Genomic DNA, 22,202 nt, shown 5'->3' with positions numbered 1-22,202 from the left:
TTGATTATCCAATGTTTGTACGTATTTCCTAATTTTATCTTTTAAGGGTCCTAGTCCCTCGCTACCAGATACTACTCCTTCTGGCAGACACAGTGCTTGTCCAGTCATGAGCTCATATGGTGTCAGTCCGGTCACCCTGTTTGGGGTGGCTCTCAGCCTCATCAGGATACACGGAAGGACATCCACCCATCCCTGTCCGGTTTCGGCTATGGCCTTGCTTAAGGCTATTTTCAGGGTTCTGTTCATTCGCTCTACCATGCCTGAGCTTTGCGGATGATAGGGGCTATAGAACTTCTGTCTTACTCCCAGTTGCTTACAAATTTCTTTCATTACCTTTCCTGTAAAGTGGGTACCTTGATCTGAATCTATTTGCAACGGGACCCCCCCCATCTCGGTATCACGTTGTATGCAAATATTCGGGCCACAGTCTGAGCACTACAGTCTCTGGTAGGGAATGCTTCCACCCACCTTGTAAACTGGTCTATGATCACTAGGCAGTATTTCTTCCCTCTGCTGTTATTCTACGTACTGCTATTGATGTAGGCATCTCTGTGTCTGCTGCTGCTCTTGCTGCCTGATCAGCTAACATATTTCCTTTTTGTTGCTCGCTCACTACCTTGTGGTGTGCCTTTATTTTAATCACTGCTACCTCTTCTGCTCCTTTTACCGCTTCTACTTGTTCTCTCACTACCTCCTCATGCTATATTTGTCCTCTTCCGGAGGTTACATATCCTCTCCTATTCCACGCTATCATATAATCATGCACTACCCCAAATCCATATCTACTATCTGTGTATATATTTACTCATTTTCCTTTTGCCAATTTCAATGCTTCCGTGAGAGCCACTAGTTCTGCTACCTGCGCTGAGGTTCCTCCTTCAAGTCCTCCCTTTGCGACTGTTTCTCGGATACTACTGCCCAACTGTGTGTGGCTCCCCATTTATATATTGGTGAGATCCGTCTACATAAAAGGAGTTTTCGGGATTTTCAAGGGACGATTCTGATACGGTTCCTCTGACCTCTTTTTCGAATACTAACTGACACTCGTGTGCCTCACCCTCCGATAGCATTCCCTCTGAAGGTTTGACTCTATGTTCCCTTATAATCTGGACTAATCTGTCCTTGGGTATCAATACTGCTTCCCAAGCTGCCCTCCTTCTGTTTGATAGAGCCTTCATTTTGCCTGTGTTTAGCAGGTCCACACAAATTTACACCAACCAGAATTTCACCGTGGCCACAATAAAAGTCTGGTTTTAATAGGTTAATTAACCTCAATAACTCCAATTTAATCCAGATCAATTTTTTTTAACTAACCAGTATCACTTGGACAAGAAAGAAACCATAGCCACATTAACAAAGAAACAATTCCCCATGCCTTGTAAACATTCAAATTCATTTTCTTCCAGGCACATTGGCAACTGTGACTGAAGCTTATCTTTTGTAAAGCAATTAACAAACTTAAAACAACACACGCTTGTCCATCATTCAAGGCAAGTCTTCAAAGAGTTAAACAGCTTTTAGCTCTCTGTACAAAAGAGTGGGTGGCGCTAAAACAAACACAACAGACATTTTTTTTTCAAAGACAGAAACTTCCACACTTTTAACACACACTTTCACACTAACTGAGATTCCAGCATCCCTTTTAAGATTCCTTTCACTCAGCAAATCCTGAATTTTACTTGTTTTGGGCAGAAGCTGATAGCATCTGTGTCGATAAAACTTAAATTTTTTTCCTTATTCCCTTTCTTAAATTACTAGTACTCGGGTACAATTTTGGCACCCATTTTTGGTCCAAATTCGAGTACGTCTACTCAACTCATAATATGCGCAAGCCACTAAAATGATGGCCTTTTCTTCCTTTAATTTTATTCCTTAGCCCACCATTCTCTTTGTTTTACCAGTGGGTCGTTCAGTTGCCAATCGTTTTTAACCATTTTGTCAATTAATCTTTAATTTTTTGTCCGCTAAATAGCGTCAGAGACCCCCACCGGTCCCCAGTCGAGTTTTTTATTTTGCATGGTTAATTGTTGTCAGCGGTACGTCCCTTACTTTACTCTCGCAGAGTGAGACAGTACTTGCAACAATTTTGTTAGGGTAATTTGCTGTCAGAGGTATGCTTAGCACTACTTGCAACTCATACCATGACTATACTTCCGCGCGTTTCACCCTAACCCGAAGACCGCTTGACTTATCGATTCAAACCTTTTAGTTCTTTGATTCCAAAAGGGGCGGTGGACACGAGATGGTGTTGCCTTGCTCTAACTGTACGTGGTATTTATAAGTACTCACGCTTTTGGCTCAGCTTCACTCGCCCATGCCTCCCGTCCGTGTTGATCCTGTTCGTGACGCCAATTGTTGTGGAGTATTTTAAACCAACACTCGACACAAGGTTTTTAGATCGGTAGTCAAGTTGCCCTTATTGCACCAGTGGGGAGACAGCCTGCTTTGTCTTAGCCAGACTTCTCCGTCTCTTGTTACCCAGTTCATGTCCTTATATACGTCCATCATTCCTTCCCACGTACTTCGCAGGCATTGGGCTTTTACCAGGGCGTGTACATCCTTCTCATGCATATTGTGCACCTCAATCATCCCTTCTAACTTTGACCAAAATTCTGGGTTTCCATTTGCTGGTTTTAACTGGGGAAGTTCCTGCAATATGGCCTGCTTTTCCAGCGGGCTAAAAGGTTTATGGGTTTTGGTTCTTTTCTTGGGTTTATCATCCCCTTTTTTCATATACATATACATAGTTAACAGTAATTGGGGCCATTTTTGCCACTTTTTCCTCTGGTCCTAACTTTAACCCTTCAAGGTCGGGGTATATGGGCTTGTCACAAAACATATTTGAAAGTTCTCTATCTGAATGCACGTAGCATTCATAACAAAATAGATGAGTTAATGGCACAAATAACTACATATGGGTATGATCTTGTGGCCATTACAGAAACATGGCTGCAGGGTGACAATTCCTGGGAATTAAACATACCAGCTTATTTAATGATCAGGAAGGACAGGCAGGAAGGAAGGGGAGGTGGGGTGGCTATGTTAATAAAGGAAGGAATCACTGTAATGCAGAGAAATGATATTGGGTCAAAAGATCAGGATAATGAAACAGTTTGGGTGGAGGTAAGGAATAATAAGGGGAAAAAAACACTAGTGGGCGTAGTCTATAGGCCTCCGAACAGTTGCAACTCTGGACGGAGTATCAATCAGGAAATAGTTGAGGCTTGTAATAAGGGAACATCTATAATTATGGGGGATTTTAACTATCATATTAATTGGACAAATCAAATGGGGCAGGGCTGCCTTGAGGATGAGTTCATTGAGTGTATTAGGGATGGGTTTCTTGAGCAGTATGTAACTGAACCGACCAGGGGGCAAGCAACCTTAGATCTGGTCCTGTGTAACGAGACAGGATTAATTAAAAATGTCCTAGTAAAGGATCCCTTTGGAATGAGTGACCATAACATGGTTGAATTCCATATTCAATTAGAGGGTGAGAAGGTTGGATCTCAAACAAGCATGCTAATCTTGAATAAAGGAGACTATGAAGGTATGAGAGCGGAATTGAGTAGAGTGGATTGGGAAAATAGATGAAAGGGTAAGACGATACATGATCAGTGGTGTACATTTAAGGAGTTATTTTACAACTTCCCCCAAAAATATATTCCACTGAGAAGAAAAGGGTGTAAAAGAAAAGACAGCCATCCGTGGCTAAGTAAAGAAATTAAGGATAGTATTCAACTAAAAACAAGGGCATATAACATAGCCAAATCTAGTGGGAGGATAGAGGATTGGGAAAACTTTAAAAGACAGCAAAAAATAACAAAAAGATTGATTAAGAAAGGGAAGGTAGATTATGAAAGTAAATTAGCAAAAAATATAAAAACAGATAGTAAGAATTTTTATAGTTATATAAAAAGAAAAAGGGTGGCTAAAGTAAATGTTGGTCCCTTAGAGGATGAGACCGGGAAATTAATGGTGGGAAATATGGAGATGGCAAAAACACTGAATGAATATTTTGTATCAGTCTTTACAGTAGAGGACACTAAGAATATCCCAACACTGGACAAACAGGGGGCTATGGGGGGGAGGAGCTAAACACGATCAAAATCACTGAGGAAGTGGTACTCGGTAAAATAATGGGACTCAAGGCGGATAGATCACCTGGACCTGATGGCTTACATCCTAGGGTCTTGAGGGAAGTGGCGGTAGGGATTGTGGATGCATTGGTAATAATTTTCCAAAACTCCCTGGACTCAGCAAAGGTCCCGGCAGACTGGAAAACTGCTAATGTAACACCCTTATTTAAAAAGGGCAGTAGACAGAAGGCTGGAAACTATAGACCGGTTAGTCTAACATCTGTGGTAGGTAAAATTTTGGAGTCCATTATTAAGGAGACAGTAACAGGACATTTGGATAATCATAATTTAATAGGACAAAGTCAGCATGGTTTTATGAAGGGGAAGTCATGTTTGACAAATTTGCTGGAGTTCTTTGAGGAAGTAACATATAGGGTGGATAAAGGGGAACCAGTGGACGTAGTGTATTTAGACTTCCAAAAGGCATTTGACAAGGTGCCACACAAAAGATTATTGCTTAAGAAAAAAAAAATCACGGGATTGGGGGTAATATTCTGGCATGGATAGAGGATTGGCTATCTAACAGAAGGCACAGAGTTGGGATAAATGGTTCATTCTCAGACTGGCAATCAGTAACTAGTGGTGTTCCGCAGGGGTCAGTGCTGGGTCCCCAACTCTTTACAATCTATATTAACGATTTGGAGAAGGGGACCGAGTGTAACATATCAAAGTTTGCAGATGATACTAAGATGGGAGGGAAAGTAGTGAGTGAGGAGGACATAAAAAACCTGCAAGGGGACATAGACAGGCTAAGTAAGTGGGCAGAGATTTGGCAGATGGAATACAATACTGGAAAGTGTGAGGTTATGCACTTTGGCAGGAAAAATCATAGAGCAAGTTATTATCTTAATGGCAAGAAACTGTAAAGTACTGAAGTACAAAGGGATCTGGGGGTCCTGGTGCACGAAACTCAAAAGGTTAGTATGCAGGTGCAGCAAGTGATTAAGAAGGCCAATGGAATGTTGGCTTTCATTGCTAGGGGGATAGAATGTAAAAATAGGCAGGTATTGCTTCAGTTGTACAAGGTATTGGTGAGACTGCACCTGGAATACTGCATACAGCTTTGGTGTCCATACTTAAGAAAAGACATACTTGCTCTCGAGTCAGTACAAAGAAGGTTCACTCGGTTAATCCCGGGGAAGAGGGGATGGACATATGAGGAGAGGTTGAGTAGATTGGGACTCTACTCATTGGAGTTCAGAAGAATGAGAGGTGATCTTATTGAAACATATAAGATTGTGAAGGGGTTGGATCGGGTGGATGCGGGGAGGATGTTCCCGATGATGGGTGAAACTAGAACTAGGGGACATAGTCTTAGAATAAGGGGCTGCTCTTTCAAAACTGAGATGAGGAGGAACTACTTCACTCAGAGGGTGGTAGGTCCATGGAATATGCTGCCCCAAAAAGCTGTAGAAGCTACATCATTACATAAATTTAAAACAGAAATAGACAGTTTCCTAGAAGTAAAGGGAATTAAGGGTTACGGGGAGCGGGCAGGAATTTGGACATGAGTCTAGGTTCGGATCGGACATGGCCCTGTGGGTAGCGGAGCGGGCCCAGGGGCCGTGTAGCCTGATCCTGCTCCTATTTCATGTGTCTAATTCTGTTAGATTCAGGAGATGGTTCTGTGATAGTAGATTGGCGGTTAGGATCAGATCAGCCATGATCTTATTGAATGGCGGAGCAGGCTCGAGGGACTGATTGGCCTACTCCTGCTGCTATTTCTTATGTTCTTATGCTCTTAAATCCGGGTTATGGTTTACCGCCCATTTTTATTCGTCATCTATGTCTTCCTCTTCACTTTCCTTATCACCATCTTTACTGACTTTCTTTTTCTCTCTACGCCTTTGGAGTAACTGGCAAGCGGAGGCCAGCATCTGTTTTCGACCATCATTTTCCTGCGTTCATTTTTTCATTTCCTCATTTGCTCACTTTAATCTTTCCCTTAATTCTTCCATTAGCTTGCTTTGTTTCCCTTGCTCTTGTCTATGCTGTGTTGCTGGAGCAGTTTGTTTTGGTATGTCTTCCTGTGCCTGCTTGCACCTAACCTTCCATTTGTTTTTTCCCCTGGGCGTAAGTCTGTTCATTGTCCACACACACAACTATGGCCTCATCTCCCTTACTGCCCTTTTGTTCCATCCACCAGTCATTTCTTCATTTTGGTTTGTTTCCTGACTCATACCCTTTCTTAATCATCTTTTTCTTAACCTTTTCATATTTGTCTCGTACAAACTCGTATGGGAGTTTAGATCTTTTGGCGTCCTTTTTGTTCACCATCCTTTTAGGGTGGATTTGCTAGTTCCCCCCTTGTTTGCTACCTCCGGGATTCCCCTGGACCTTCAGGGAGCTTTCCCTGCTTATGCGGTTTTAACTCCACCTAGATTGGATTTTCCCAATATCCAATCCTATGTAACCCGAGCTCCTCAACTTATTCAGACATTTTCATTTTTACAATGTCCTAACGCGCACCCAAGTTGCTTTACTCACGTATCCGGACTCCGCCTCAGATTCGTTGGATATCCGGCCCTGGGCTTTGATGCGAGGAGACAATGTCTCTACTCAGCCTGTCTGGTAGATCCTGCCGACTACGCCAAATTATAAGGGTAAACCGGGAGAGCTTCTTCTCCCTGAGACGGACCCTCTGATATAAAGGGTCGACGTCCGCCTTATTCCCAATCAATCACTCGGAGTCCGGAGGTTCGTTCAGTAAATCAACTTTATTTTACAAGTTGACAGGGGAGTCACCCATCCTGGGATGAATGCTCCCCGATCGCTAAGATCCCCTGCCTTATATACAGTTTTTTGTTCTAAGTCATGGCTTACATCATATAGTTGATTTCGGGTGCAAATTCTTGCGACCCGTGTGCACATTTTGACCGATTACATAGTCCTGTGACCCCATATGTTATCTTTACCACATTATTCAATTAGTAACTAATGGTTTGTGCACATTATTCAATTAGCAACTGACAGTTTGACCATTTGACCACATTTCACCATACTTCCCTATGGGACATGTACATATGGTTGGATATATGCTCGGTTCCTCAATTCCCTTATTTTAGCCCTTTTAACTCTTTCAGTCGGTAACAAAGGACACAGATTTAAGGAAGACTGGCAAAAGAACCAGAGGTGACATGAGGAAACAATTTTTTCACACAGCGAGTTGTTGTGATCTGGGATGCACGGCCTGACAGGGTGGTGGAAGCAGATTCAATAGAAACATTCCAAAGAGAATTGGAAAAAAATTACATGGCTATGGGGAAAGATCAGGGGAGTGGGACTGAGCGGGGGAGTGGGACTGAGCGGGGGAGTGGGACTAATTAGATAGCTGTAGCAAAGAGCCGACAGAGGCATGGCAGGCCGAATGGCCTCCTTCTGTGCTGTCTCATTCTAAGAAAGCTAATTACCCGAGCAGTGGCCTTAAAGAGACAGGCTGGTTAGCCTGCTCTGTTCCATGAGATATATTCCCAGTATCTCAAATCTCCCCTCATAACTATAGTTTCCCATGTCTGACATAATTCTGGTGAATAAATGCTATGTGCTCTCTATAGCTTTAATGTTCATTCTATAATTGGGTGTCCTAAACGGCACACATTACTCAAACTGTGACCTAATTGTTACCTTATACAAACTTATTGTTAGTTCTTTATTCTGTTGCTCTATTTATAATACTCAAAATGCTATTTTCCTTTTTATGGCTTTATCTATCTGCTGATGCACTTTCAAGGAATTATGTATTTGAACCCCTAGATCTCTTTTCACCCTCTTTCCATTGAGTGTATATTCCCATTCCTTGATTTTCCTCCCGAAATATATTACGTCACATTTCTCCACATTAAATTGCATCTTCCCCCATCTATCCATTCTACAAACCTGTCTGAAGTCTTTTACAATCCTCCTTACTGTTTGCCTTACCTCCTACTTTTGTGTCAGCAATGTTTTAGATTGTACTCCCTTGGCCAATTCCATCTATATACAATGAGCTATGGAAGATCAGCTTGAAAGTATATCGGGACATGACTTGTTCTCTAATAATCCATTTTGTTTTGCCAGTGGATAGTACATAATATTGTATATAGTTTATTCATGTCAATTCATTGATAAAAGGAAATTCAAAATAGTACAAAACTAGCCATGTGTTCACATACTTAAAAGCCAAATCTTAGGGTACTCAACCAAAGCCAATTTGTTTTAAAGTATACTGGCAATGTGTGTTTTCTCAAGTAAGATAACAAATACAGAAGCTCCATGCTGTCTCATTGGGCTGAGTGGACCAGGAAGGTTTGTGAACTCCTGTTGGACTTATTCCAGCAGGTTTAGTCACACGACCTCTGGGCTCCAATTGCCTTGCCCAATTAAACAGCCTTTATTTCCCCGTCTCCAATTTTTTTTTTATAACTCAAACAGAAGTGTTCAAAGAAAATTTAAAAAACAGACTTTTTTCAATGCCCCTATCATTTTTCCCCGAGCTGCTCACGGGAACGTTTGGGAGATTGATCTTTCATTCCTGGACAGTCCTGGAGGATTGGCATCCCCAAGGCCAGGAAAGAAGCCAGAGCGTGGGGCTGCACTGGATCTGGGAAAATGGCTGTGCCAGACTGGGAAAAAGGGCTGAGACTGGAGCAGCAATGAAAGGCCTGAGGCTGGGGCCTAGAGGAGCAGAGTGAGCCAGGAGTGTAATGAATTTAAAGTCCCTTTAGACTGTCTGTCCAATAGTTTGAAGCTGATTCCATATTGGTAACAGTTATGATTTTATTTAAGTAAGTGAGAATTACAGTACTTAAGCAGCAGTTTACAAGGAACAATTGAGAATTACATTACTCCGTTGATCCTTGGGTAGAAGGTGTGGCCTATTCCTCGTCCCACCTACTTACATACGTTTGCACAGCTGTCTGGTGTCCTCCTTGGCCCTTCTACACTGAGAATGACCCAAACCCCCATAGGCTATACCCCAAAAACCGGAACAGTGGAAAAATCCATCCAACCATGTATGTTCCATACCCCACCCCATTCTACCCATTCGTGGACTTGGCAAGTTATGTGTCCAGGCACAGACCTTGGGGCCTCCCTTATCTGCTTTTAGCCTCAGCACAAGCTTTTCTGTTATCATGAACTGTGAAGACAACAGGGGGAAAAATTCAGTTGCTTTGCGCCTCCCGTTAGCACCCCAAGAGGGCGCTAACGAGGCGCAAAGCAACTAGTGCCCGGGCGTGGCGCCGCCAACGCCTTCCACGAAATTCAGCAGGAGGTTAGCGAGGCGGTAACCGTGCGCAGCGCCCCAGCCGCGATCTTTGGTAGCGCCCCCTCACTTACCGCCGGACACTAGGTCTGATGGGGTCAGAGGGGCCTACCTGCGGCCAGGGCGGCGCTAATTAAAGGCGAGTTGCTGGGTGGCCATTTTTTTTGCTGGCCGCCTGCCAGCACCTGCCCCCGTTGCCGTCCCCGGCCTCCTGTGCAACCCCCCCCACAGAGTGCCAGCTGCGCTCCATGAGCCCACCACTTCTCCTGAGTGCCAGGCTCTTTTGCCAGCACTCCAATCCCCGGTGGCCCAGCTGGGCCCCGGGTCACGCTGCGCAAGGCCCCTCCCCTTTAAGAAGGGGAGGAAGGCCTGCAGTACCGTGGCACTGCGGCAAATAGCGCCGCGATATTCCCTCGCAGCACCCCAAGAGGGAGGCGGTGCCCTTCCAGTAGTGCCCCGCTTACCTCTTGGGGCACTACCGATGAATTTCGGCCGCAGGGGCACTAATTTTTCCAGGGTTCTAAAAGTAGCGCTCCGGCGAAATTAGCGCCCCAAAGGAGGTGCGACTACATTTTCCCCCCCAAGAGTTCTAACTAAATTAAACACTAGATTTAGACATTTCCTTTTTTCTAATTCTAACAGAGGAGAAATAAAACAAAATTAATGTAACTATGGACTGACAATCTTTGTATTAAACTGCTAACTAGCAATGATTAATACTGAATAATAGTAAAATTGATTATATTTCAACAAACATCATAAGTTCTCAGGATATTCCCACAGACATCTCAAGATGTAAGAGATATCCCTGTAGACAACTTGAAGTCTTGCTCCGTTCTTTCCTTTCTCTTCTAGCAATAACCATTAGATTTTGCAATAACAAGGACACTTGTGATTTTGCACCTTCCTGGAGTTAACAGACAGTCCAAAAGCAGTGTATATTTGTAGAACAGTGGCTCTAGTAAAAAGCTTAAGGTCATTTAACTCATGCAATGCCTACTCCCTCTAAATACCCTCATAAGCCTCTATTCTTACAGGAGTCAGGAATATCTGGAAGGATGCCAGGACATTGGGGATGCAGAGTGACAGCCTCAAGCCTCAGCCTTGGCCCCCTGCATTGCAAAGGTCAAGGAATAAATTAATATAACTATGGACTAGCAATCTTAATATTGAAAAAAAGTGTGTTTTTTAAATTTTCTTTGAACACTTTTGTTTATTAGTTATAAAAATATTGGAGACGGGGAAAAAAATCCTGTTTAATTGGGCAAGACAATTGGAGCCCAGAGGTTGTTTGATAAAACCTCCTGGAATAAGTCCAATAGGAGTTCACAACCCTACCTTGTCCACTCAACCCACTGAAACAGCATGGAGCTTCTGTATTTGTTATCTTACTTCAGACAACACACATTGCTAGAAATTGTTTATTTATAATATACAGTATATCTTAAAACAAATTGTCTTTGGTTGATTACCCTAAGGTTTGGCTTGAAAGTATGTGAACACATGGCTAGCTTCATACTAATTTGAATTTTATTTTATCAGTGAAATGACATGAACAAACTATATACAGGAAACTTTTTTATCCGGGACCGGTGTGGTGCCGGTTGATCAAAAAGTCCGGATTACAGAGAGGTATACTTACTAGGGTACGAGAGCCCCATACACGGCCACAGATCCAGGCGTCCCTGTTGCATGGCAACAGGTGCAGGAACCCCGGTTACACGGCCACAGATCCAGGAACCCCGGTTACACAGCCACTAATATGAAGTAAAACTTACCTGAACCTACTCCTGAATTTTGCCGGTTAAGAGAGATTTCCGGTTATTTAGGTGCCGGTAAAAAGAGAGTTTCCTGTACAATATTATGTACTATCCACTGTTAAAACAAAATGGAATATTATAGGACCAGACATGTCCCAATACACTTTCAAACTGATCTTGCATAGTGTGGCGGAACCACCAGAGGATTACGGACAATTGTATATAATTCCTTTTACAGCAATGTAGTACAGCTGGGGGCTGCACCTTTAATGTATCTGTTAACTGTACTAGGGCTTCTTTCCTGTACTCCGCGTGATGACGTCATGCTATCCGTCACGTGATCTCTCAACGGCGGGAAGAACGTCATGACGTCAGAGCTCGGAACCTTCTAGCAGTAGAGCTCGGAACCTTCTAGCAGTTGAGCTCGGAACCTGCTAGCAGTTGAGCTCGGAACCTGCTAGCAGTTTTCCAGAGAGGCTTTCAAGCAGACCAGACCTATTTGCATTGTATCCTACGGTTTCCTGTACAGCTTGGTTTGTTCATTAAATTTTATTGTTTTTGATTTTCTGAGTCGATCTCAATTCTTCGGCTAGGAACCCCAGTTCCTACAATAGTTCATTTTATATAGATGGAATTGGGCATAGGGAGCACAATCCAAAATATTGCTGACACAAAGTAGGAGGTAAGGCAAACGGTAAGGAGGATTGTAAAAAAAAACTTAAGACAGGTTTGTGGAATGGATAGATGAGGGTGAAAAGAGATCATGGGGTTCAAATACATAATTCCCTGAAAGTGCATCAGGAGATAGATAAAGCCATAAAAAGGACAATAGCATTCTGAGCATTATAAAGAGAGCAAAGGTCAAGGATTAAAAGTGGACATATACTGATTGGTCCAAGCTAATCACATGATTGAAAACATAGTGAGCAATTACAGGTGGGATTTACTGGACATGTGGTATGAATGGACCAATTAGATGTCTGGAAATGTTTTTTAATAAATAGCAATAACATTTCACATGTAAGAAAGTCTCTCTACATGACAACAACAAAAATGTCTGATCTGTTTCAGAATGGAGGCCGAGTTACTAGATTTTTATTGACTTTTGTCTGTAAAGTAGTAAGTATAGATTCTGTACATTTTCTGCACTGTAATAAGATGTGTTCAGTTGGGTTTCTTATAGACAGGCTACTTGATTAAATTTTATATTGTGGCGGAGCCACCAAAGGACTCAGATCGTTGGTATATAATTCCTTTAACAACATGTTAGCTACAGCCTGAGTCTGTATCTTTATTTATGCTGTTTAACTGTACAGAGCGTGGTTACTTTAACAGCGCGGTTAAAAAGTGATGACATCACGCCATTCATCACGTGATTCCCCACTGGCGGGAAAACGTGATGATGTCATGACGTCAGCCACGGGACTGCAGGGGCAGTCCTCGTGGAGCCTCCAAAGAGAGCAGACCTACATTCGATGTTATCCTGCAGTTTCTTGTTAAAACCTGTTTGTTTCATTAAAGTTCGTTTTGTTTGATCGCCTGAGTAGAACTCAGTCTTTTGGTTAGGAACCCACGTTCCTACAATATTACATTTCTTTCCATTCACAAAAATATGTTAAAGGTTTATTAGTTGTTCCAAAAAGCTAACAAACTGAATGGTCTGGCGACGCAACAGTTTTCCATGAACCATGAAACATGAGTTCAAATCATAACATTTGCTGATCTTTATCCCTTAGACTTGCTGGATATCAACTTTCTGATCTTGATTCAACCAGATGGTGAGGGTCCGTAATGAGTACAGTGAGGTGCTGAAAGCAAAAGTGAACTACCCGTGCCAGCACAACACTGTTTTAGAGTAAAAGGGGTGACAGAACAGGCTTGATGGCCTGAACGACCGATGCCTGTTTCTCTGTTCCTGACTAGCAACTGCATTGATTTGTGTGTGAAGACAGATTAGACCATTCAGATTTTCTGGGTTACAATTGTTTGAGTCTGCAAGGCACAATTTGGGTATGAGGAAAACGGAAAAAGTAATATTTTTTTAAAATCACACTAAACAACAACACTGGGATGTGGAATCGATAAAAGATATCTCGCGGCCACCACTGAGTCTGACTGTATAGAGCATGAATGAATTATGTTGAAACTCGTAAGTGGGAGTTGTTTTTCATGTGGTGCTGCTGGCCAGATATAAAAATCCTGTTCCTACCATTCTTTGGCACTCGGTATAGCTGACCTGATCAATAGTTTATACTTGTATATAGACAACTTATAATTCAGGTACTGTGTTTTAATTACAAAGTGAATATGTTTTATAATCCCAGAACACCAGTGGAAACTGCTTTGTAATCTCAGCTTCTCATTACAGTCACATCTGTGGAAGTATGTTTTCCAATAAAGCCCTATCTGTTTATTTAATGAATAATTACTTTAAGAAGCAACTGCATGTTCTGATGACAAATGTGAACATAAGCTTCTTTCAAAATGTAAATATCAATTATTGACAACTAGAAGACTAATTGTGTAGCAAGCATTGAGATTTCTGTGTTACAAATTCACATCATTAAAAGCCTGAAGAATAAGAAATATAACAGGAGACAAATGTACTAACAGAGCAAATACTGGTTTACCAAAGAATGGTAAGAGGAGGGTTTTTATATGTGGTCCTGATGTCATGGTGCCTTTTTTGAGTCAGTCCAGCTTCCCAGCATAAGTCAGGTGATATACAGTCTGCATGTGCTGGACGTGGAATTTCCTGAACCCTGAACCCTATTTCCTGACCAGCTCATTTGCATGATGCGGACTTGTGCAGGCATGATTCACACTTCCTATTGGCCACTTGCCCATTAGGGGCTGGGATTTTGTGCAGGCCTAAAGGCCTTCAGCACCTTAACAGGGCAATCGTATTTTTGTGTACTTTGGTGCTGATTATCCTGAAAGCAACACAGGAACATGTCTGGTCACAGTCGTGGCAACCGCAGGACACCATATTTCAAGGTGAATACCGTAGAATCCTTGCTGCAGAGGGCAGACGTCCTCGTTCCTCCTGACAGCTGTTGGATTAGCTGAAAAGTGGGTCAGGGGACGAGCAGAGGTCACGGATCATGTCAATGCCAGCGACACTGTATAGAAGGCCTGGATTCAGTGCCAAAAACAGTTCAGTGATCTCACCAGGAGTAGCACGGTAGGGCACCTTATAGTAAGGCAGCGCAGCAATTATTACAGGTACTCACACAGTCTTTGTCTAGCTTCTCATGGTTTCCCACTATGCAGCACGATACACTTCCCAGCACCTCCCTTTCCCAGCACTACTTAACTCAGAGGGATCCTCAATGATATAACTCCTTGCCCATTCTTTTTCAAGTACAGCTCTAATAGATGCATGTTTCTGTCTTTCCAATGCCTATGGATACTACCCTGATACTTGGCATTCCACCAATATTTGACTATTCATGAATGCAACTGGTTTTACAGAAGGGAGTAATAAGAGTGAGAGGATGGGAACAGTAGGTGGAACGGCAAACCTGCACTGTCTCCATTTTTGAGGAGCAAGCCCTTGAAATACAGGAGTGGTCTTTGAAGAGGAAGCAGGAGATGGGGAAGTAGGCAGACTGGCGCTAGCTCTGGGGTGAAAGCACATTTCTCATTCCTTTAGTCTCTATCCTATGCAATCATGCATTCACTGACACCAAAGCATGAATTGAACTGTAAACCCACACCAGCACAGCAAGAGAATCTTACCGACCACTAAGTGATAACAGATATTTCTCTCAAACTTTTCTCCTTCTGTCTCTTATAGATATGACAAGAGAAGCTGAGGCACGGGCCAGTGACCAGGAACAACTATTAACTCACAGCACACTCTGTCATTCAAACTCACCCAGACAAGCAGCAGCACGGGTACATCCACATTTCGAAAGTGAGCTTGAAGAGTTTTCACTGAAGGGAATGAAGAGCACAAGTGAGCAGGCACAGGCTGAGGTGGAGCAGGAAACAGTTGGAAACTCCACAGCTGATGGGGTCCGCGATCTTGATCTCCAGGACTCATTGTTTGAAAGAAGGATGCTTTATGAGCATGAAATATTGCTGGGCTCATTAGCAAGTGCGTCTACAACCCATATCTGTGGGATAGAACCTCTGCACTCCACCAGGGAGCATGTGGCAACCCCAGGAACATATACAATGGGACCCTCGATAGCAATGAGTCTAATGCCAGTCGATGCTTACATAGGATTACATAGGATATACGGCACAGAAACAGGCCATTCGGCCCAACCAGTCCATGCCGGCGTTAATGCTCCACTCGAGCCTCCTCCCATCTTTCCTCATCTAACTCTATCAGCATAACCCTCTATTCCCTTCTCCCTCATATGCTTATCTAGCCTCCCCTTAAATGCATCTATACTATTTGCCTCAACTACTACCTCTGGTAGCGAGTTCCACATTCTCACCACTCTCTGGGTAAAGAAGTTTCTTCTGAATTCCCTATTTGATTTCTTGGTGACTATCTTATATTGATGGCCTCTGGCTATGCTCATCCACACAAGTGCAAACACTCTCTCTGTATCCACTCTATCAAAACCTTTCATAATTTTAAAGACCTGTATTAGGTCACCCCTCAGCCTTTTTTCAAGCGAAAAGAAACCCAGCCTGTTCATCTTTTCTTTACAGGTAATCGCTTGCATTTCTGATATCATCCATGTAAATCTTCTCTGCACCCTCTCCAGTGCCTCTATATCCTTTTTATAATGGCTCAGAAATTCGGGTCTCCACGGATGAGTACGCATGGGTTACTCACCTGTAAGCCCAATGGAAGTGCCGGTTTCTTGCATGCACTGCGCATGCGCGGGAAACCGGCACTTCCGTTCCCCTGAATGAAGAGGTTCAGAGTTCGAACGCGTGCGCAGGAGAGGCTGCGCGTGCGCATCAAACTTACGTTTTTTTTGCAGGTTTTCCCGGGAGGGTAAGTCTCCAGAAGTTACACATTTAAAAAGCGGTCGCAAAGCCTGCTTTTTACAAGGTAAGTGGTGAATTAATTAAAATTAAAACATTTTTTTCTCAGGTTTATTATTTTTAAATACTTTAAAGAAAGGTAAGTTTATTTTTAGCCCCATTAGAAAATAAATTTTTTTTTTTCAAAAATGTAAATTATTGTTTAAAATAGTTATTTCATGTAATTTATAGTTTATTTTTAAAAATGTGTTTGAAGATTTAGTGATGTTCTGGGGCTTGTAGTATTTATAAGTTTGACAGCCCTTCTTGTCAAACTTTTGAATGAAGCATTCCCTGCTCCGATTGGCTCCCCATGGCCCATGTGATCCCAGGGGACGCATCGAACTAACTGTGCCCCTGGGATACGCAAGCACTGCGTGACGGCAGTTGGAGCAGGCCCAGGATCGGAATTCCACGGGGGCCCACAGCTCAACGGCCGGCGCGCAAGGTAAGTGCAGGTCGGGGGCTTACACCCGCGGGAAGCCCTTGACCCGAATTTCTGGGCCAATATGGTGACTAGAATTGTACGCAGTACTCCAAGTGTGGTCTAACCAAGGTTTGATACAAGTTTAGCATAACTTCACTACTTTTCAATCCTATCCCTCTAGAAATAAACCCTAGTGCTTGGTTTGCCTTTTTTATGGCCTTGTTAACCTGTGTAGATATTTTGTGATTTGTGTATTTGTACTCCGAGATCCCTTTGCTCCTCTACCCCAGACCCAGACTCGCACCCTGCTAATAATAAGTGACCTCCCTATTCTTCCTACCATAATGTAATACCTCACATTTATCTGTGTTGAATTTCATTTGCCAATTATATGCCCATTCTGCAAGTTTATTAATATCTTCCTGTAATTTGTTGCAGTCCTTCTCAGTATTAACTATCCCCCCCAATTTGGTGTCATCCGCAAATTTAGAAATTGTGTTTTTGATTCCGAAGTCTAAATCGTTAATATAAATTGTGAACAATAGTGGTCCCAACACTGATCCTTGTGGAACACCACTACCCATCTTCTGCCACTGTGAATAGCTACCTTTTACTCCTACTCTCTGCTTCCTGTCTTGAAGCCAGCTAGCTATCCATTCTTGTCCCCTGACTCCGCATTCTCTGGCCTTATTCATTAGTCTTTTATGTGGTACCTTATCGAAGGCCTTTTGAAAATCTAGATAAATTATATCTATTGCATTACCCGTGTCTATTCTCCCTGTTACCTCTTCAAAAAATTCAATGAGGTTGGTCAAGCAATACTTTCCCTTTTAAAATCCATGCTGACTATTCATTATTATATTTTTGGCTTCTAGATGTTCTTCTATTCTCTCCTTTAGTAGGGATTCCATTATTTTTCCTACCACCCATGTTAAGCTGACTGGTTTATAGTACCCTGGACATGTTCTATCTCCCTTCTTAAATATAGTTATTATGTTAGCTATCCATCAGTCCTCTGGCATTACACCGTTTTCTAATGAATTATTAAATACTAGCAGGGGAGCCCGGCATTGCCAGGGCAATTTTGGGCCGCGCAGTCTCCGTGCCCCTGTGTGTCCCCCCTCTCTGTCCCTCTCCTCGTCTCCCTGTGCTGTCTTCTCCCTCCCTCCCCTCTCCCTGCCTAGTGCCTGAGGCCCGGTGCCGTTGTGATAGCGGCCGTGCGGGGCCTAGCGGTTGAGGCGCGGCCGGGCTGTCGGGCTGAGACGGACCCGAGCTGAGCTCCCCCATGGATCGCGCGGCTGACGGCCGGCCGCTGCTGCTCCCCCGACCGCTGTGTGTGTCGGGCCGAGCGGTTGCGAGGCACGGCCTGAGTGAGTCCAACTTACTTGCCGCTCCGGCGGGGCGGGAGCAGGATTGGGAGCCGGAATGTGGAGGTTTGTTTTGGTGTTGCTGTCCCTGTGGGGATGGAAAGAATGGCGGCGAAGTTTAGGGAGACTGGAGGATTAGGACCCGCCCGTGACGCACTGATTGGCCAACCATCAGGTGAGTGAACTGTAGGATTGGTCAAGCAGCACATCAGTCAACGCTAACGACAGGTAGGATTTTTGAGCCTTTTTTGTATATTGTCATAACAATTTTTGTGTGACGAAAAAGTAAATATGCATACGAGAGTCCCCTAATGATAAGCTTTCTTTTGATATAACATATGTGTAGGTACGCTCTATAACTTTTGATTGTATAGCCGGACAGACAGACAGAAAGACGGACAGAGAGAGAGACAGAGAGATAGACAGACAGACAGAGACACATACTGTTTTATATATATAGATGTGTAGTAATGCCTCGGCTATCTCTTCCCTAGATTCTTTTAAAATGCATGGATGTAATCCATCCAGACCAGGGTTTTTTTCCTCTTTGAGTTTGATCAGTTTATTTAATACTAGCTGGGGGTGCCCGGCGTTGCCAGGGCAATTTTGGGCTGCGCGGTCTCCCTGCCCCTGTCTGTCCCCTCTCTCTGTCTCCCCCTCTCCTCTCCCTCCCTCCCCTCCCTCCCCCTCTCTCTGTCCCTCCCTCCCCTGTCGCTGCCTAGCGCATGAGGCCTGGTGCCGTTGTGATACCGGCCGTGTGGGGCCTAGCGCTTCAGGCCCGGCTGGGCTCTTGGGCCGAGACGGACCCCAGCTGAGCTCCCCCATGGGTGGCGTGGTTGACGGCCGGCCGCTGCCGCTCCCCCGCCCGCTGTGTGTAAACTCACCTGCCGCTCCCAGAGCCGCAATGTGGGGGTTTGTTTGGCTGGTGCTGTGGCTGTGGGGATGAAAAAAATGGCAGCGAAGTTTCGGGAGACTGGAGGATTAGGTCCCGCCCGTGACGCAGCGATTGGTCAACCATCAGGTCACTGAACTGTAGGATTGGTCAACCAGCACATCATTCAATGCTAATGAGAGGTAGGATTGGTCAACTGCTAATGAGCGGAGTTTTGAGGATTTTTGAACGTTGTTTGTATACTGTCTGAACAATTCTTGTCTGAACAAAAAGTGAAGATGCCTATGAGACCCCCTAATGATAAGCTTTGTTTTGATATAACATGCGTATAGGTACGCTCTATAACTTTTGATTGTATAGCCGGACAGACAGACAGACAAACAGACAGAGAGACAAACTCTATTTTATATATATATAGAAGACACTCCTCGTTTTATTTTAAATGCAGTTATTACATTACTAATCTCATGATCCAATGCCATGTCCACCTGGTCTATCTCCCTGGTAAATACTGAAGCAAAGTAATTATTTAATATTTCTGCCATCTCTCCATCACTGCCTGTGGTATTATCCTGTCCATCCCTTAGTGGCCCTATTCCCATTCTGACCTTCCTTTTTTTATTGATGTGCCTGTAAAAATATTTTACTATTTTGTTTTATGTTCCTTGATAATTTAATTTCATAGTTCCTCTTTGCCTTCTAAATTGTTTTTTTTTACTTCTCTCCAAATCTCTTCATATTCTCCCTTATCATGCTCTCCCCTGCTGTCCATGTACTTAATGTATGCCTCATTCTTTACCCTCAATTTTCCCATTATGGCTTTATTCATCTATGGTGTCTCATTAGTGTTTAGCTTGTTCTTGTTTTTTTAGCGGAATATATTTTTCCTGGACTCAGTTGAACACCATTTTAAATGTTTCCTATTGGTGTTCTACATCATTGTTTGCCAATATTGTTGTCCATTTTATTTTCCCAAGTTCTTCTCTCAGCCCCTCAAAATCAGCTTTTCTCCAATTAATACCCTGTCTTCGTCATACTTATGTCCTTCTCAATTATTCTTTTAAAGCGTATTTTATTATGATCACTATTGCTTAGATGTTCCCCTACTTTTACTTCTCTTATCTGCTCTGGTTCATTCCCCATTACTAGGTCCAGTAATGAATCCTCCCTTGTTGGGTTTATTACTTATTTGGGTTAGAAAGGAGTCCTGTACACATTGTAGGAACTCCATTCCCTTATCCCCTTCACCTACCTCTTCTGTCCAATTAATATCTGGGTAGTTGAAATCCCCCATGGTTATTCTTCTATGTCTTTTACACATTTCTCTAATTTGTTTGCCTATTTCTTCCTCCACCTCCCTTCCACTAAGTACTGACACAGTCCGTGTCCATATGCAGCAAGACCTGGACAACATTCAGACTTGGGCTGACAAGTGGCAAGTAACATTCGCACCACACAAGTGCCAGGCAATGACCATCTCCAACAAGCGAGACTCTAACCATCTCCCCTTGACATTCAATGGCATTACCATCGCTGAATCCCCCACTATCAACATCCTGGATCAGAAACTGAACTGGACCAGCCATATAAATACTGTGGCTACAAGAGCAGGCCAGAGGCTGGGAATTCTGCGGCGAGTGTCTCACCTCCTGACTCCCCAAAGCCTTTCCACCATCTACAAGGCACAAGTCAGGAGCGTGATGGAATACTCTCCACTTGCCTGGATGAGTGCAGCTCCAACAACACTCAAGAAGCTCAACACCATTCAGGATAAAGCAGCCCGCTTGATTGGCACTCCATCCACCACCTTCAACATTCACTCCCTCCACCACCGGCGCACTGTGGCTGCAGTGTGTACCATCTACAAGATGCACTGCAGCAACTCGCCAAAGCTCCTTCAACAGCACCTTCCAAACCCGCGACCTCTACCACTTAGAAGGACAAGGGCAGCAGACGCATGGGAACATCACCACCTACAAGTTCCCCTCCAAGCCACACACCATCCTGACTTGGACCTGTATTGCCGTTCCTTCACTATCGCTGGGCCAAAATCCTGGAACTCCCTTCCTAACAGCATTGTGGGTGTATCTACACCATATGGACTGCAGCGGTTCAAGAAGGCGGCTCACCACCATCTTCTCAAGGGCAATTAGGGATGGGCAGTAAATGCAGGCCTAGCCAGCCAGCGATGCCCACATCCCATCAATGAATTAAAAAAAAAGTGACCTGTAGGCTACCCCTATTAGTGTGATTGATCCTTTATTATCTTTTACCTCTATCCACATGGATTCTATTTCTGTCTTGCCGATAACTGCGTCACTTTTTTTCTACTGCGATTATGTTATCCCTGATAAGTGCAGCTACTCCACCTCCCCTTTTTCCTGCTCTATCTTTTCTAAATATGTTATACCCTGCAATGTTTAATTCCCAGTTCTGATTTTTCTGTAGCCATGTCTCAGTAATCCCTACTATGTCTAGTTCCTCGCAACGCATGATTGCCTCCAACTCCCCTGTTTTATTATGGACACTGTGTGCATTGCTGTGCAGACAGTTTAATTCATTTTTAATAACAGTCCTTTTCACTTTATTTTAACCATCTTTTTAAACTCCTGTTCTATAACTCTATTTATTCCCTAGCCATCAATGTCCTCCCTTACTTTACTCTTTCCTACGCTCTCCTTTGCTGTTTTGTTTATACTTCGGCTGGTTTCATTTCTTGTAGATCCTCCCCCCTCCCCCCCATAAATGCTGAGAATGTACCTCTCATAAATGCTACGACTGCTGCCATACAAACCTTGGGCAGAGCTGTCTGCTCCTGCTTGCATATGTTTACCGGTTGAATGAGGAGAGCCATTGATAGAGTCTTCAATAATGTCATTGTTGCTTTGGAGTGTGCTATGATCATGGTGACACAGAGTCCAAGAGCAGGGTATGCAAGAAATGACAATAGACGATATTGTTGTCTTGACCAATGATAACACATCCGCACCATATTGAAAGCCCCCCCCCCCCCGCCATCTTTCCAAATGACTTCATATGTATCTGAAAGCAGCAAAGGCCAGGTTGCACCCATGGCAGCAATGAGATAAATGACAAGATTACCTGTTTTTGGTGATCAACATCATCAAGGGATAAACCTTGGCTAGGACACCAGAAGAATTCTCTTGCTCTTCTTTGAATAATGCCAGGAGATCTTTTATGTCTACCTGCAAGAGCAGACAGGGCCTTGGTTTAACGTCTCATCTGAAAGATGGCATTTACAACAGTGCAGCACTCCCTCAGTACTGAACTGAAGTGTCAGCCTAGATTACATGCTCCAGTCTTTCGCCTGGGGCTTGAACTCAGAACCTTCTAATTCATAGGTGAGAATGCCCCCAGTGAAC

This window comes from Somniosus microcephalus, chromosome 8 (assembly GCF_052327205.1).
Source record: "Somniosus microcephalus isolate GS21.2 chromosome 8, FLI_Smic_1.0, whole genome shotgun sequence".
Taxonomy (NCBI): domain Eukaryota; kingdom Metazoa; phylum Chordata; class Chondrichthyes; order Squaliformes; family Somniosidae; genus Somniosus; species Somniosus microcephalus.
This window is presented reverse-complemented; position numbering follows the sequence as displayed.